Genomic DNA, 16,141 nt, shown 5'->3' on the forward strand with positions numbered 1-16,141 from the left:
GCCAAGACTGCAGACGTGGGGCCCACAGCTGCTGGACCAGGTGGACACCAGGCCGGACAGACGAGGCTCTGCCCGCAGCCACTGTGAGGAAGCAGACGCGCACTCAGAGAAACCACGCAGAACGAGGGAGCGGATGGGCGTCCACGTTTATTCTAGAAACACTAGTACGTGCTGTATGCCCCAGCACACATCACAAATACAGCGTGTAATACGCAACCACTGCCCTTCCCCCTGGAAAAACAAGCGTGTAGACAGAGTGGTTACTGCACTGAGCAGTGGCCCAAACCTTACAACTACGAGGGAAAAGCCAGGAGCCTACAGAAGCCCCCCGCAGGAGCAGGCAGGCACCCTGCTATTGCAAACAGCACCAAGACCCCGACCTCTCCCACACACCAGCACCCTGGGAATGCTCTGAAAATTCTAGGTAAATGTAAGTGACGGTAAATGACGGTCACTAACACGTCTGAAGCTCTCCGAGCACTTCACCGATTTGCTCATGTTGAACCTTCACCAGCGCCCACCTGGCAGGAGTCCCCGTTGTCATTGTCGCCCCCACTTTACTGAAGACATTGAGGTAAACAGGCAGGGCCCGAGGCGGAGCTGGGACCCCGACACCCACGCTCACTCTTCACCACAGAGAACGGGGACTTCTGCCCTCAGTACCGAGGTGGCGCGCGCTGGGCCATTGGGCTGCACTGACCCTTCCCCCCGCCGGACTGCCCCTCCACACCGGTTCTTTGAGATTCCTGGCTGCTGTAAAGCCCACCAAGGGCTGACCCGGCAGCACCGACGTTACCATCCTGGCTTTGGCAGGCACCCAGGGGCCATACCTGCCTGGAAGTTAAGCTGGACAAGATGAGGTTGGGCTGTTAAGAGGTTCACCAAGTACATCCCAAAATACAGGCACAAGTAAGGGGGACAGGCAGGTACCTGGGTGTGGCACGACTAGGCTGGAAGTCCTCCCTACGCCACATGAGAAAGGACGTACCCACAGCGCCCTACGGTACGCATGGAGACAGCGTGGGGGGAGACAGCGTGGGACAACCAGACGTGCCCTCTACGAACCACCACCGTGACAGCTAAAAACAGGCTGGTTTTCCTCTTTTCACATCAATAGACGGCAAATCATTCAAAAGACAGTGGGACTTGGGAGAACTGTCTGCTGTAAAGATGGCCCCACCCACCCAGCACCACAGGGCCAACCCCTGTGACGACGACCTCTGGGCTGTGCGTGTGCCCTGGGGGTGGGGGTTCTGCTCCCGCGGAGAACCCCTGGGTCGGGGCTGCTGAGGGACTAAGTTAAGGGTACGGGGCGCCAGCTGCCCAACGAATGTGACTGCTGAGCAGCCACAACAAAGTCCCCAAGGAAGGAGCGGCTCCTCCCCGCAGAAGGCTGGCGGCACCCTCGGTGAAGTGTGCACCTCCGTCCAGGCTGAAGCGCGAGGTCAGCGTGCGGTTAGCAGTGCAGACGAGGAAGCAGAGATGGTCAGAGAAGGGCAGGGCCCGGCAGCGACAAGGACAGCTCTGAGGCCAGTGGTCGTTTCCTAGCGAATTCTGTCCGAAACGAAGTGCTCCTTCTGAGCCAGGTGACCACAACCCTGAACCACACCAGCCACCCGCTCCCATCAGTTACTGAGACGATGCTATCTTCCTCCATGTGCCCACCTACTGACAGCTCACTCCCGAGATGACCAGCACCGCCAGGGCTCACGTCCTGTAGAGAATGGCGAGTGGCTCTCTATGAGTCACTTTCACGGGGAACAGTGCTGCCAACCATGCATCTCAGAAGCAGAGGCGACACCCTCAGACACACCGTCACTGTGCACAGAAAACAGTGTGACAAGTCTCCTTGGAGTCTGACCCCATTTATTCATATCCATACAAAACAGGGTCTTATGCAGGTCAGCGTTAAAAAAGTATGTGCTTAACAATGAACCAAACAAACCTGGGCGGTCCTCAAACAAATCACATTTTAGGCCCAGAGAACCAGGCAGAGATGGAATCAGCAGAGTTTCACCCAGCGTGCACACACATCTTCAGGGAACTCGCCTGCAAAGAAAGTACACCGTGAGTTTCCAGTCCTTCAGCAGACCTGAGCTCACGGAACTGCAACTGTTAGTGCCTTAAAGCACCCGCCAAACTCTAACCTCTGCCTTCCACCAGAACACAGTGTGGAAGGTGACCCTGCTTCCATCAGTCCCCGACCCTGAGGGCTGGTCCCCCTACCCCAAGCACTCAGTGACTTCCTCGCCCACCACTGGGGCCTTCCTCAGAAACCTGCCTGAACGCTGACAAGGCCCCTATTACCCAACACAGCCTATTCATCCCTACATTTGCCTCCCTTTCTTCTAGCATGTGCTCCCCCAGTTTGTCCCCATCTCCTGAGCTCCCACATCCTCTCAAGCGCTTCCATGCTCCCTGCCTTTCCTGCCTTGTTTCATCAGCTGCCAACAGCCTGTACAGGGCCACACCCTGACGGGCGCCCCTTCCCGATGTCCCGAGCACTCACTGTCATCTACCTCTCCAGATCCAAGCCCTTACACCAGGGACCACTTTCCGTCACACCCCATCAAGGCACAGCCATAGTGCTTTGACCGTGGTAGGTGCTGAGATGAGCTGAAGATGTCACTCAATCTATGTGCTGCAACAAAACGGGCAAAGACGGGGGAACGAATGCTGCTCCCCAGGGAGTGGGCTGTCCTACAGCCAAGAGAACAAAAGCTCCAGGTTCCACAAGCAGTCCTACCTGTGCGCTCCTCAGGAGAAAGCAACACGAGGACTCTCCACAGCACAAAACCCAGCTCAGTCTTTACTGAGGAAGGGAGGAGGTGCAGGAGACATAAAAGGACACCCGTGTGTCATGATCCCCATACAGGTGTCACCACTGCCTCCAATACACTCTAGATCCCTACTGTCCAAACTCCATTTAAGCTCAATTTGAAAAGCCAGTTCCTTGCCCTGGCCAGTTTGGCTCAGGTTAGAGGTCGGCCTGTGGTCCGGAGAGACCCGGGTTTGGTTCCCACTAAGGGCATGTACCTCAGTTGCACTTTGCCCCCGGCCCTGGTTGGGTTGTGCGGGTGGCAGCAACTCAATGTGTCCCTTTCACATTGATGTTTCTCTCTCCCACTCTCCCCCTCTATCTGAACAAAAAATGGAAAAATGTCCTCAAGTGAGGATAAAAAAAGAAAAAAAAAGCCACTTCCTCAGTCACACCAGCCACACTGCAAGGGCCCAGTAGCCACACGTGGCTTCTGGCTGTCGACTGGACTGAGCAGACACAGACCATTTCCATCACTGCAAAATGGTCCACTAGACAGCACTGTTCTGCAAATAGCGTCCTTTTGAGATGACGGATTTCAGTACACCATCCTCTTGTTTAAAACCCATCATCTCTCACATTCTTAGGAAAGACCAAAATGTTCACGAGCCACGGGCCCTGTGTGGTCTGGCCCTTCCCCACCTTTTCAGCTTCGTTTCACACCATCCTCCACCTTTCTTGCTGGGCTACCATGGCCTTCTCTCAGTTCATCCACTAGGCACACTGGCTAGACCACTGGGCCTTTGCACATGCTACCCCTCCCCCCCCCAGCCTTCCCACCGAACTCCTACTCACCCTTTAGAATCTAGCTCAAGGATCCCATCGCAGGAATGCTTTCGAGAGTCTCCATCAGGCTCCTGGTGACACGTTGTTATGGAAAACTGCTTTCCTGCTGAGCATTCACCACCTCACCCTCTTCGGCGGCGTGATTACTTCATCTGGCCTCTCCAAGTGGGCTGTAGCTCCCTGGGAACAAGGCTGTTTTGTTCATCTGCACCCTTAACACTCAGGTGGCGCCGGGCCACAGTATGGACACACGTTTATAAAAATCAGCACCGTTGACAGGTTTGGAAAACGCCCGGCTCTCTGGCCAACCGCAGCGGCCTGCCCCGTGCGGCTCGGGTCTTGTTTGCAGTATCATACATGATCATCAAACTGCTGCTAGAATGTCCACACCTGTTACTGCAAATCCAAGCTCCGGAGGACCTGCCCCCGGGAATTTACTTTAGGTCAGGGTGGGGCTGCCTGGTACGAGGCTGCGCCCGCCGCTGGGCAGGTTCAGCAACACAGGAGCCTTTCCCCAGACCACGCGCCTGACGACACCCCGTCTCCGCGCCCACGTACCGGTGCCCGCGCCGCGCCGTCCCCGCGCACGCGCGGCGGCCACCGTGGCTGCACGCCTTCCGCACCGCCGGGGGGCCCTGGGGCGGAGGGAAACAAGGAGGCACGTGCACTCGCTGTCCGCACGCCCCGAGACCGCGCGGGCTGCCCAGCCGGGCCCCCGAGGCTTCTCCGGCGGCTGCGGCGCCCCCCCACCCGCTCACCTCAAGCCTGGGGGCCTGCGTCGGCCCCAGTTCCGCCTGCCGCGCGGCCCAAGCCCCCGGTGCGGAGCGGGAGCCGGCCCCGAAGTCGCGGCCCCGCGGAGGCGCCTCTCGCGAGAATCGATAGCAGCCCGGGCGGGAGCCGCGTCACCCTGCGGGCCGGGGGCCGGGGGCCGGGGGCCGGCGACCAGCCCGGGCCGAGCGGGATCGCCTCTCGGACACGAGCGACCACGCGCACCCCCATAGCTCCCATCTCCGGCCCCCGGCCGAAACCGAAACAACACGCACTTCCGACCGGAAGTGACGGGCTACCATCGAGGCGGCAGCTAGAGGGTCGCCCTCGGCTTTGAAGCTGGGTCCTCCAAGGCCTCTTAAAGGGGCCGCAGCCAACAGATGTTGGTTAACCGGAGTGAGCGCCTAGGCCAGAGGGAGAACCCTGGTGCCTGAGACGCAGAAGGGAGACCCGGCCTGCTAGGTGCGTGGAGCTGCGCGTGCACCATCCCTTTGCGCCCCACGCCCTGTGAAGGGAGCAGGTGTTTTCCAGGCGAGAAAACCGGTGCTGCACAGATGAGTTCGTTTCCCGAGCTCCGCCAGCCTGCCAGGAAGTGGCAGCGTCACGTCCAAACCCAGTACCCTTTCCACCACCCTAGGTGGCGAGAAGGAGACAGCTCAGGGCAGGGGCTGCTCGAAGGAGGAGGCTTACTTTGCCTATTGGACAGCTGCTGGAAATCTTATTCTGCCAGAAATTGAGCATCTGATCAATTACGTTCAGTGGCTCAGTGGGCAGAGGAAGCAACGAGAAGCATTGCTGCTTTGGGTCTAATGGCACCACCCAGGAAGAATTTGCCGGGTCAGAATCTCGGAAGTCATCTGACCACCACCTTGCTTGGTTTGAACACCGCCATCTACTTGCTATAGTGGCTGTCCAGACCCAAGAGGAGGGGACATAGACTCCACCTCTTGTCAAAGGGTGGCACAGAATTTTCACCCATGTTTCATCCACCAGCACGGTCCTAATTCTGCATATCTATTCTATTTAAAGTTCAAAACAGACCAAGTAATCTGCAGGAAGAGCTATCTGAACAGTGGTTCCTTCCGGGAGTGTTGGTGGAGAGAGACTGAAAGCGACACCAAGGGACTTTCTGGGGCGCTGGTAAGACCCTCTGTACTGATGGGTGTGTGTACATTTGTCAAAACTCGTCAAACTACCCTTAAGAGCTGTGTTTTTCACTATATGTAATTACACCTCAGTAAATAAATCGTCAGCAACAAATACTACATAGGTGTCCTACCTTTGTTCCCCTCCTCCCTACACATGCACATGCACACATGCAAATGCACACATACGCAGATGCACACATGCACATGCACACATGCAAATGCACACATGCACATATGCAAATGCACACATACACATGCACACATGCACACCAGAGCCATAACCAGAACCAGAGACAAAGGCTTGTTTATTTGGCAAGTGAAACGGGGAGGAGGGAAAACCGGTACAAGAACGCAACATTGATTTTTATCCTCACCCGAGGACATTTTTCCATTTTTTGTTCAGATAGAGTAGGAGGGAGAGAGAGAGAGAAACATCGACGTAAACACATCGAGTGGCTGCCACCCGCATGACCAACCAGGGCCGGGGACAAACTGCAACCGAGGTATAAGCCCTTAGCGGGAACTGAACCCGGGTCTCTCTGGACCGCAGGCCAACGCGCAGCATCGATTTTGCCACTATCGTTGGTGACTGGTTCTTCATCTCACCAAGAGCTTCTCAAGAGCCTTATGAAATGCGTCTCAGAACTGTCAGAGGGGAAGCCTTTGTCCATTAGCCCCTGTCCCCCGTGGGTCCTAGTTGACTTCTGAGGCATGAACTCCTGGTACTTCTGGGTCTTTCCCAGGGGTGAGAGCCAGCTCCAAGCTGGCGCCAGTGACTCTTGCTCCTGGCATTCCCAGCCCTGTGCAGGACCGGCCTGCTCTACACTGTGCACAGAGCACCACGTGTCAGCCATGCTTGAGGACAGTATGCCTACAGCAAGCTGTCACCCCTTATCAGATACCTGTGACCAGCCGTTCATGAGCCATGCTACTGTTCTCTTAGTCCAGATGTTTCCAGATGAGGGACTACATGGTAAGACCAGTGCAGTCTCCGTTTGCTCATATGCAGTGTGGCACAATTATGCTCATAAACAGAGTTACATGGAATTCTGCCTGCATAACATTCTGTGCCTGGTACAAATGAGTTCTCAATAAATGGTAGTTTTATTTCCCTATATACATAAAGGCACTTGCCCGGGAGTATTAGACGTGATCTGGACCTCCGTTCAGAATGACAATCATCGTAGGGATTTGAACCCAGAAGGCATCTCGTCAAGAACACTATTTTCGACATGTGGTTGTTCACAGACCCTCCACGTCCACTGTTTCGTAGCTCCTTTGATTTTCAGTGGAGCTCGAAAAGAACATCTACCCCATGCCACCGTGCCCTACAACATATCAGTGTCACCGTATTAGTCACTACATCTCTTCTTGCATCTTCTTTTCCAAACAGTAGCTTGCACGTGCTTTATAAATTCTTTCTTCCTCCCGTGGATTTCTTGGCCAGTGCCCAATCCCATTATGACACGGAGAACCAACCCGGGGCAGCAGGGGGCTTGTTGAGCTGCTGGAACGCCAGGGAACCTATTCATCATCCTGTCCCATTGGTGCTCCAACCTGTCAGTCAGCACAGCAAACACTCCTGGGCGTCGCGTTTCACAACCAGCAGGCTCCGTGGTGGGTCTGATCTTCCTGCTTTCAGGAGAACTGTCCGAGGGGTGATCGGGAAGTCCTATGCACCCATCTTCTCCTTCTCATCGGTAAGGGACCTCCAGAAGGTGGCTGATTTATGTCCTGCCTCTGAAAGACGCTTGCTCCAAGAACACCTGCTGGGTAGCAGGAACGGTGGCCTTTGGGATAGCTCAGCACCTAGTCCACACGCATTCAGTTGTGGACGATGGCGTTCCTGAAGGGCGGCACTCTTCTGAGCACTTGCTGGAGCTGTGCTGACGTTGTTTGTAGGTTGCTGGCATTGGTGGCTGGGGATGGCGGTGTCCCGGATGGTGCCTCGTGCTCAGGAGTAGCCCTTATGGGTAGGGAATGATGGGAGAATCCCTGTGGTCTTTCCCCGTGGCCTTCCCATTCTTTTTTCTTGATTGCACCTGTGATAGTTTGCCCGGGACAGAAGGCAGTGTAGCAGAGGGACACGTGCACAGACGGCTTGACGGCCAAGCCTGGGTGCCCAGCTGTGGCCGATGAGATCTCTGCTCCCAGCCCTCTCCTCACTGCCTGTGTCAGAATCAGAAATGATTGCCGTCCCTCCCGCTAGGACGGGCAGAGCGTGTGGGGTGTGGACATTCCCGTGAGCCAGGTCTTCAGAGGTGTCGTCCATTTCTGCTTGCTCTTCACCTACCACGAGAGGAACATGTCCCTGGTGACGGCTGTTCCCGAGCCTGGCCCCAAGCTGCAGCCTGCAGCTGGCTGGGCTGGGCCCACTTCTCTTTAAAGCACCAGATTGTAAACATGTCAGGCTTTGCAGGCCAGACAGTCTGCGGCCACCCCTCACCTCTGCCTTTGCAGTGCCAGGCTCCTTAGTTTCCATGTTGTCTGCCGCTCCTTTTGCAGAGGTACCCAGGGAGAACGGAACCAGACCAAGCCAGGGAGAGATGGGCATCGAGCTCTGTCTCAGAACCGCAGTTGGGCTGGCGTGGGAGACTGGGGACCCGAGAGCTTTGAACTGGACAGGAGGCAGTGATTTAAAATCGCAAGGGTTTCTAACAACTGAAAGCGAACAGAACACAGTGGGATCTGCCTGTGTCAATGGGAGACAGAGCGCGGAACTGGACGGCTGAAGCATCGATTGGAGAAAGCATGAAACCGCTTTCCGTCTCTACCCCTGCGTCCGGGACTGGTGGCACCCCAGGTCCTTTAGTTAGATGTTATCTAATTGAATGTTTGACCCCGTCCTCCCGTGTTCCCTCCCCCCAGCTGCCTGGCTCCCCTGCTGGTGGGGAGGTGTCACGAGTTGCAGGACACAGGGAATGCACAGTGAGTGGCCTCTGCAAGGATGCACTGGACGAGCGAGCATGCACCGAGCGAGCACCACCGAGGGAGCACCACCGAGGGAGCACACACCGAGCGAGCACCACCGAGGGAGCACGCACCGAGCGAGCACGCACCGAGCGAGCACACACCGGGGGAGAACGCACCGAGCGAGCACACACCGAGCGAGCACACACCGGGGGAGAACGCACCGAGCGAGCACACACCGAGCGAGCACACACCAAGCGAGCACACACCGGGGGAGAACGCACCGAGCGAGCACACACCGAGCAAGCACGCACTGAGCGAGCACACACCGAACGAGCACACACCAAGCGAGCACACACCGAGCGAGCACACACCGCTGACTCCCGAGCTCCCGAGTTAGGGTAACCTCGGTTACCCTCCCCGGCGAGGTGCTTTTCTCCGCGTGGTTACGAAACCATGGAAACAGAGCTAAAACGAGTTTGCACTTCTGAACCACATGTTTGCTTCCTTTCTGGGTCCTTTCCCTGCTCTCACCTTAAAAAACCCCACGCGTCACCGAGGCCCAATTTGAACTTTATCTTCCCCGCCAGCACGGCTTAACTCACACCCCGGACTCATGGCCTGGAGGCCTCACCAGCCGGAAATGCAAATGAAGTTATAGAAAATGCAGGCATGTTCGCAGAGTCCTACATTTGTTGGCTTGGATTTCTACCCACCACACTTAGGAAGCTTTTTTTTTAATCCTCACCCGAGGATATTTTTCTATTTATCTTCAGTTAGAGTGGAGGAGAGAGAGAGAGAAACATTGACGTGAGAGAGACACACTGACCGGTTGCCTCCCGCGCAACCCTCACCGGAGCTGGGGACCAAACCGCAACCGAGGTACATGCCCTTGGCCGGAATCGAACCTGCGACTCATTGGTCTAACGGCTGAGCCACACTGGCCAGGGCAAATGCCTTTCCAACTCAGAGGACCTGAAAATATTGATCCAGGTTTCCTTCTAGGCCTGAACGGTTCCCTTTTTCCCGCTGGTATCTGTGGTCGGCTGGATCTAACTCTGGTGTAAGGAGGGAGGTAGGAGGCAGGATTTGGAAACAGATCTGTGTTCCCCGAGTTGTGTAACACATCCCTTCTCAGCTTTCCCCTCTGTTTCGCACCTGGCAGCATGTTCACCATGCCGGTGCCAGCCTGTGCCAGGCTGAGCGGGCAGCTGAGAGGGGACGGGACACAGACCGAGGGAGGGCGGGCCTCACGGGGACAGTGGAGCAGGCAGGAGGGTGGCGTTTCCCCAGGACAGCAGAAAGAAGGGCAGGCGTTAAGAGCCGAACTCGGGGGACAGCCTAGGCCAGAAGGTGGAAACGGGGGGACGGCCCTGAAGATAACAGGCTGGTTGCAGAGCTCAGAGAAAAATTGCGACGGTCAGTGTCGCAGGCAGTTTGGCCAAATACCGTGCAGGACAGCCCGGCCGCCGGCCTGGTTTCTGCTGCACAGGGTCCCGCCGGCATTGGGACAGCTCCTTGCAGCAGCAGGGCCCTGGGCTTCGCCTTCCTGCCCTCGTGCTAACCTACCACCCTCCCTCCAAGCCGGCATCTCCTCCTGTACCACACACAATCCCTGCCTCCTGGGTGGTTTGAGGCTCAGGTGAGAACATTCGGGAAGTTCCCCGCGAAGCGCTCGGGGCCTGGGAGGGGTTGATATGTCCCTTAATATCAACCAGGACCCAAGGGTACACGCCTTTCTGCAGGGGGAAAGGCATTCTGGGTGGGCCGCTGTGGGGGCTGGAGAGAGCCTGGTGAGATTGGCAGGTGGGGTGCTGTAAGGCCCACCCCGGGGGAACGGAGCCCCATCAGCACACCCGTGCCTGCTCCCCCAGAGCTCCGTGGTGTGCAGTAGGTATGCATCTGTCTGCCGGTTCCAGATGGCTTGTGACCAGGGAAAGCTCGGTGGGGGTCTGAAATCCTTCCTCCAGGACCGTGGGGAGCCCTCAGGAACCAACGTGGCGCCGGCTGGTTGGAGCGACATAATTCCCACGTGGACCCGTCCCCCGACTGTGAAGTAGAAACATGCCGGCGGAGCGACTCGGGGGGTGTTACGCAGGAGCCAGCTTTGCTGGGGCGCATCCTGGGCTCCCAGGGGTGTCCTCCAGCAGCAGATGCCAATCTGAGCCACCACCAGCAGGTCTCAGTGCCCCACAGGCGTCCAAGGGCAGGTTTTGACGTCACCCTGGTAACACTAGTTCCGTCTGGACAATAGTTACGTCCTCTTCCCTGTTCTTGTGACATTAATGCAAGACAGAGACAGACAAAGAGAAAGACAGAGAGAGCACACGCTAAGGAAAGACTCTCAAGATAATAAAATGATTTAAAAAATTTTTTTTTCTTCATTGATGTTTAGAGATGAAGGGAGAAGGAGCGAGAGATAGAAACATTGATGAGAGAGAACATCGACTGGCCGCCTCCTGCATGCCCCCCACTGGGGATCTGGCCCACAACCTGGGCATGTGCCCTGTCCAGGAATCAAACTGGTGACCTCTTGGTGCAGGGTCGATGCTCAACCACTGAGCCACACCAGCCGGGCTCAAGATAATAAAATAATTTAAAGTCCAATTTTTGTCTTTCTGGAGGTTCTCACTTTCCAAGTGGCCACGTCCCCGTGGGGATGCTGGTGCTGGGGCGCGAAGGCGGAGCTCCCTAATCCTGCGGCGCCCGAGCCCCGACAGCGGGGGATGGTGACACATCACCCGCTTGTTCTCTGACGGGTTCCTGCCACCCATCATCCATCCGTCATGGTTGGAGGAAGCAGAATGTTTGACCCCCTCTCTGCTGGGCATGCCGTATCTCTGTCCACCTGCTGGAGATGCCTCTGTAGGGGGACGAGGGAGAGAAGGGCAGCGGACCCAGAACATATGATCCTGGACGACACTGTCCCTCCTCACCCAGGGCTCTGTCTGCATAAACACCCAGCAGTGAGGGGGTCACGAGGAGGCAATCAGGGGTCCCTTTCAGCGTGGGCTACTGCCAGCCCTCCTGGAGACTGCCACGCATCAACCATTGTCACACCGATATTCTGGCTCTAACCAAAGGTTTCTAGGGCGATGACCAGGACAACCCTGTGACACGGGGCGGAGCGAGGTACAGCTTACTGGAGTTGGAGGGAGGGGTGACGCGTGATGGGCACCAGCCCCAGAGAGATCATGTCTCCTTGGCTTGGCAGCGGCCAGCCGGACACAGTCCTCGTCCCCTGGCCACACCGTGCTGATGGGTCAAGTCTGTGATCGGTACACATTTTTTTATCTACTGTCTGTTCACCTCCACAGAGCTCGGGTTCCATGAAGGGAGGGAAGATCATTCTTTTTAGTTATTACATCCTCAGGGGCTAGAGCAGGGCCCGGCACAGCGGCACCGTATTTTCTGAATGAACGAGGAAAGGAACGAGGAGGTGGGCCGGGGTGCATCGCAGGCCTGGCTGTCACAACGCATTCACTCCACGTCACTCTCGGATGCCCAAGTTTGAGGACCACTTCTTCACAGACTGCACCCCATCCGGGCCCCTTCTCTGCCTCTGCTCAGTGGCGTGGGTGGTGTCTGAGGTCCCAGAGCACAGAGGTCCTCAGGCTGACTACCTTACAACAACCTTCCACCATTGCCTGTCAAGGTGTTCTGGAAATCTCCTTCATTCTACGTTGCGGGGCAGAGACAAGAAAGGACAAGACACGTCTAGCCTCCAGGCTCTCCAACTCTGTGGCTTCGGGAGCTGGAAGGCAGGGGCACAGAGGGGGACAAGCAGGCCCTCGGCCGCATCTCTGCCCCTCCTCCCTGCTTCCCGCCAGTTTGCAGCCGCAGGAAACTCAAGCACTGAGAACCCCTGTGTGGTCTAGAGAGTACATGAGGCTGCCTCGGTTTCCCCAGTGTGGGTTAAAGAGCCAAGGGTAGCTTTACATGGCCTCATTCTCATGCCTCAACTCGCCCACCTTTACCCACCCGCTTCACGCTGGGCCACCAGTCAGGAGCCATCTCGGGGGACAGCAGTCTGCTTGGTGGGCACCCGCCTCTCCGGCCCATCGGGCCCTGCTCTGGCGGCCCTGGAGGTGCCAGACGCTCAAACGTCTTCCCCTGCTCAGGTCACCCCTGTCTGCCAGGCTGTCATCTTCCCCAAGGCTCTGGGACCACCTGAGTAAAACAAAAAAAACTAACAGGAAGGCCTTGCTTTCCAGAATATTCCTTGACATTCAGAACAACCGTATGCTACAGCATCATCTTCAAGGCAGGTGGAATTCTGCCTCTGTTCTGGAACCCTCCTCCCTGCGGTGAGTCTTGGAGCCACTAGGTGGCAGTAAAGACCCAGCCTGGACCAAGTCTAACCCCGCAGGGATGGAAGGGGAGCAGGGGACCGCGGCAGGAGATGGGAGGGCACTCGAGCTACCTGTCTCTCTGAGAGCCCCGGGCAGGGGCCAAGGGGTCCGCATGCGGTGAGAATGGGCTGGGGGCCCCTGTTTGGGTGTACAGGAGCCTCTCTCTGGTAGGAAGAGCGGTTGGGGAGTGGGCCTGGGCGCTCCATTTTGGAGCAGGTGTTTTTTCAGCACCTTGGTAGTCCTCATGGGTGTTATGGGGCCAGAGGCTGCTTGGCCAGATGGTGCCCACCAAGAAGGCCCAGGGAGATGGGCGGGGTGTGAGGGGGCACACACAGGGCAGAGCACAGGCGGATGGAGGCACAGGGGCCTGGGGAGAACCTGGCACCATGACCCAGCAGTGGGTTAACCGGAACCAGTTACTTACCCACTCCTCACCTGTGAACTGTGGGCAATGACAGTACTTACCTGGCAGGTTACAGGAGGCAGTACAAGGAAGGCTGCCCGGTGCCTGGCGCCAGCCCAGCCCAGAGCACACACCGTCATCAGAAGCACGGACTTCCTCGTCTTCATTATTCTTCATGGTATCGGGCGATTGCAGGCGGGCGGGTCAGGTGTGAATGAAACACATCAGAACCTGGCTGTCCCGCGTGCAAGGACAGTCTGGACCCCAGAAGTCCAGCTTGGAACTGCAGTGTGGTCAGCCTGGCCTCCTCCTTGGCACCTTCCCGGGACGGCCCCTCCCCAGGGTGTCCGATGCCCTCCCTCCCTGGCCCTCGTCAGCTGCCCTGGGCGTGGGGTCCTGGACAAGGAGGGGCCTCCGCTTGCCTTCCTCTGTGACGACTGAAGACAGCACAGAAGTTGTGCCCTGGAGGGGCCTCAAGGTCAAAGCCGAGAGAACAAACCCAGGCCGCCAGCGGTCTCAGGGCCAGAGGGAGAGGCCGCCAGAGGGAGAGGCCGCGGGGTGTGCAGGCTCGGGGGGCGGCCGGCAGGGCAAACACTGGGCAGACAACCCAGGGATGGACGGCCTCCTGGGTCGCTCTGCCGCCGGTTTGGGCGGCTGGTCGATGAAGCTGGGCGGCGCTAGCAGGAAGGGTACAGCCTGGAGCACCCTTGCCGGCTCACGCGGGGTGGTGCTTGGTCTTGGGGGGAATGGAGGATGCTCAGGGGTTAAGTCAGGAGCAGCTCCACGCAGTGTTTGCTCTCCGTACATGCCGACAGTGCCCGGAAGTGATGGCATGAGCCTCCCGGTCACGCTGAGCATCGTGTCCTTGATCCACTCCACGTACATCGGACGGGACCCTTCCGGGTTAGTTGGTTCGTCTGGATCTTTGGGAACCCGAGGAGAAGCACCCATTGCCATTTCCCAGCAGGCCTGGCATGTTTGGTGTCCCTGGTCCGAACTCATAACCACCCTGTAAGATGATACATGGGCTCCTTGTGTTGACAGTGACGAATAGGTAACGGGGAAGGTCAGCGATGACGTTTTAGTTCTTAAAACTGAAACCTGTGACTGAGACCCCATTACCGCCCTGGCCCCCCAGGCTCTGTGTGTGCTTCTGTGCGTCGTGGCTGGGAGAGCTGAGCACGGCCCACGCCACCCACCTGGAGAGGACCTGGAAGTTCACACCCCGCCCCTCGGACCCTGTCCCTCCCCTTTGCTGACGTGATGTGACCTTTCGCTGTAATAAATCATTCCTGAGTACGACAGATTCTTCTCCTGAGTTCTATGAGTCGTCCTCACGAGTGATCAAGCCTGAAGGTGGTCTCGGGGACTTCCCAACGTTGCACGTGGCAAAGGGGACTCTGCAGATATAATCGAAGTCAGAAATTGTGAAATGAGGATATTACTTTGAATTCCTGGGAAGGGTGGAGGTCTAATCACACGAGCCCTGATACGCGGAGAACTGTTTTCCAGCTGAAGCGAGAAGAGAAAGCAGAGACATCTGACGTGTGACCAGGACGCCACCTGCCGTTGCTGGGCCGGGGTGGGGGGGTGGGGGGGCACGTGGGAAGCATGACAAGAAAAGGCAGCGGGCCTGAACGACCTTGGAGATGGATTCCTCCCGGAACATCCTGGTCTGAACCCAACCTGGTCGACCCCTTGTGAAACCCAGAGCAGAGAAACTAGCAGAGCGAACCTGCACTTCTGACCTGTGAGCTGATACATTTCTGCTGCTTTAAACTGCTACGTTTGTGGCCATTTGTTAAGCACCACAGGAAGTAAACACACTCGCCCATCACGGGTCTGTCTTTCCACCCCTGTCTCTGGACCACAGTGCACGAGCTCTGGCCCTGGTCGCATGTCCCATCCTGCGGGGTCTGCGCTTTCTACCCCAGCTCCAGGGGTGGGGCCCGAGCGCCAAAGCTCAGAGGTCCTTTTGAAGTCTTCTCTATAAAACAGGGTCTCTTGAAGCCTGGAGGGAGACACAGGGAGGCAGGGAAGATGTGCCTGGCCCAATAAAAGCTATTCTGAATTCCAGCTCAAAGATGCCACGTGTAGAAACCGTCTCCAGCACCGACAGCGTGGAAAATTAAAGTTGCTTAAATGTAATTATCTGGCTCTATGCTGAGTTACAGCAGCCGGACACAAAGGAGTTCATTCTGTGCGGTTCCGTTACTGTGGAGTTCTAGAACAGGCTAACCTAATCTGTGGTGACAGAAATGAGGATAGCCTCTGCGGCCGGAGTGGCGAGAGGAGGGGGAGGTGGGGGTTGGCTGAGAAAGGGCCCTGAGAGAACTTTCTGGAGTGGGAGAAATGTTCTATATTTTGGTAAGTGTGTGGGCTACGCTGGGATATGTATTTGTCAAGTCATCCCATGTGTAATCTGCATTTCAATGTATGTAAATCATACTTCAATTAGAAATTAGAAAAAAAAATGCTTAGGAAAAAATAATTGCTCGGCCGGGCACATGCCCAGGTTGTGGGCCCGATCCCCAGTGGGGGGCGTGCAGGAGGCGGCCAGTCGATGTTCTCTCTCATCGATGTTTCTATCTCTCTCTCCCTCTCCCTTCCTCTCTCTCTCAAATCAATAAAGAAAAAAAATAATTGAGTATTGTGACCAAACCTCTGTCGTGTAGAGGGAGCAGCCTACAGCTTACGGGCAAAGGAACCGAATCGAATCTCGCCGCAGCCTCCAAATACCACGCTTCAAGGGGCAGGGTGGGCTTTGGGGTCCCTGCTGACTGACACTCATCGGTCCGTTTCCACGCTCTCTGTCCCAGTGGGTCTTGGTCGTATAGGAAGTTCACCAATGTGTCCTGGACCGAAAGGATGGGAAATTCTGGTATTTGGTTAGGGTCTGCCCTAAGCAGGGGCTGCAGCACAGGACCTTCTGAGGTGCCATCAGGTGGGTTCGGGG

The 16,141-nt window shown here is 56.8% G+C and overlaps 1 long non-coding RNA gene and 1 other non-coding gene across 2 annotated transcripts; both read right to left on the reverse strand.

Annotated features, from left to right (window-relative positions):
- Positions 1-1,717: 1,717 nt before the first annotated feature.
- Positions 1,718-4,421, reverse strand: LOC118634603. Its single transcript, XR_004960379.1, has 3 exons — positions 4,363-4,421; positions 3,614-3,784; positions 1,718-2,049 (listed from the first exon to the last, which is right to left on the reverse strand). It is a non-coding gene; the product is annotated as an uncharacterized LOC118634603 (long non-coding RNA).
- Positions 3,942-4,127, reverse strand: LOC118635149. Its single transcript, XR_004960487.1, has one exon.
- Positions 4,422-16,141: the final 11,720 nt, after the last annotated feature.

Source organism: Molossus molossus, unplaced genomic scaffold (assembly GCF_014108415.1).
Source record: "Molossus molossus isolate mMolMol1 unplaced genomic scaffold, mMolMol1.p scaffold_m16_p_19, whole genome shotgun sequence".
Classification (NCBI taxonomy): domain Eukaryota; kingdom Metazoa; phylum Chordata; class Mammalia; order Chiroptera; family Molossidae; genus Molossus; species Molossus molossus.